Below are 2,008 nucleotides of genomic sequence, written 5' to 3'. Positions count from 1 at the left end.
TCCCTGACCAGGGATCAAACCCCCGTGCCCTGGGGTCCGTGGGCAGTTCTGAGGTGAACCCAGGGGTCAGTCTCCAGGCGGGCAGTGAAGCACAGGTGCCGTGAAGCCCGCGTGTGCTCGTCCGTGGCCGCGCCTCGCAGCTGGGGAGCGGGATCCCGCGGCCTCCAGCGTGGGGGGCTCAGCTCCCTGGGGCAGCCCGGCTCCTCGCAGGCCCCGGGAGCTGCCGGGTCTCCCTCGAGCTGAGGGAAGAAGCCAGGCTTGGTCGTTTCTGACTCCCTCGCAAGGACAAATCATCAGCAAGGGGAGCCGAGAGCTGGGGGCTGGGCTGGGCCGTAGGGAGCGCTGGAGAACCTCGCTGGGCCGCTGTGGTCACACGAATGGACACGTGTGCACAGAAAAGCAGCAACTTCACTGCACGGGGGGGAACAGCCTGACCCTCCCCCTCCTGCCTTCCGGCCTTTGCGTGGGTTGAGCCCTGGGCCTCAGGCCTTTGCAGTCACCTGACTCCGACCTGCCCTTTGCCCAGTCCTGGCGCCATCCTCTGCTGGGGAAGGGTGGGGTCAGAGGCAAAGTCCGAGCAGCTCCCAGGAGGGACCCCTCTGTGCGGGGGCCAGGTGGTGACCCTGGGTGGGGGCAGGCAGCAGGGGCCATCACCTGCCGGGTGGTGACCAGGCTGGGCGGGCGGTGATGGGAGTGGGGTGGCAGCAGGTGGACAGCGCCGGGCAGGCGCCCGAGAGCCAGCAGCCGGTCCAGCTCCCTCCTCACGGCCTCCCACTGCTCATCGACAGCCCAGGTGAGGGGCGCTCGGGCTGTGGGGGCATCCACCCAGCTCCTGCCCACCCCCGGGGGCTCAGGGCACTGTGTGCCCTGGAGGTGGGTGTGGGATGGGGTCCTGGTGTCCCTGGTTCCTGCCCGTCTCTGACGTGGCCTGCGGCTCGGGGACAGAGGCTGGGTCCCGTGGGGACAGCGACTCAGGCAGGTCACCCGCCCTCTCTGATCCTTGGTCTTCGCCCCTTAAAACGGGAACATGACCTCGCTCGGAGGCCCCACTCCCGTGCTGGCCGGGGGCCCGGGGCCCGGCGATCGGCCAGGAGGAGGAAGCCTCCGGGAGCATCTGCGTTCCTGCAGACATGGACGCGGCACAAAGTCCGCGACCTCAGGGTCCTGGTGACCTGATCACTTCCTCTGGCAGCACGGCCGCCGGCCCAAGGCTCCTGGTGACTCCTGTGCCCTGGCCCCGCTCAGGGACGTGGGGTAGGGCTGGCGAGGCCTCGGACGCTGAGCTGGTGTTCAGCCACCGGTGAACCTCTCTCCTGGGTCGGCCTGGGCCCACTGCCGAGGGTTAGTCGTGGGGCCGGGAAAAATGTCAGAATCAGATCAGAGAGGCGCAAGGTCGGGCTTTTAAACAGAAACCAGATGCCTCTGTTCAGAGCTCCTCGGCCCTTGGGAGAGACAACGCACTTCCCGGGACCCTCCTGACCTCGTTCACCAGGCTCCAAGCGGGCAGCTTGGCAACAGTGGGGTGGCCAGGCAGTTTCCTGTCCCAATCTGGTTCAGGCCTGACCTCAGGGCTCTTAGAAAACACCCTGGGAGAGGCCTGGGGTGGGGGCCTCAGGGAGGAGCCTGGTAGGTGGGAGAGGTGGGGTCCTGGGTCCCTGAGGTCAGTGTGGAGCTGGCAGTCCTGCCCGGTGGGGGATAGGAGGGGAGCGGGGTCCTAGGGGTGGGGGGAGAGGGGCTCCCAAACAACACGGGGGTGGCTCTCTGGCCCCTGGTGTGACCCCAGCGCCCCCTCTGCGCTGTATGTGGCCGGCTAGCTTGCCAGACCGGGCATCCTGGCGCCTGGCCCCTGCAGCCGTCTGATGCCATGCACGGGGCGGGCACCCCAGCTCTACAGCACCGTCCTTGGCCCTGCCTGTCGACCAGCAGGAGTGGGCCGCCTGAGCCCCGGGGAGGACGAGGGGCGCTCCAGCCAGTGGAGTTGGGGTGCCCCCGCGGCCCCACGGGTGGC

Source organism: Bison bison, unplaced genomic scaffold (assembly GCF_000754665.1).
Source record: "Bison bison bison isolate TAMUID 2011002044 unplaced genomic scaffold, Bison_UMD1.0 scf7180017847274, whole genome shotgun sequence".
In the NCBI taxonomy this organism is placed as follows: Eukaryota; Metazoa; Chordata; class Mammalia; order Artiodactyla; family Bovidae; genus Bison; species Bison bison.
Note: the sequence above shows the minus strand (reverse complement) of the source record.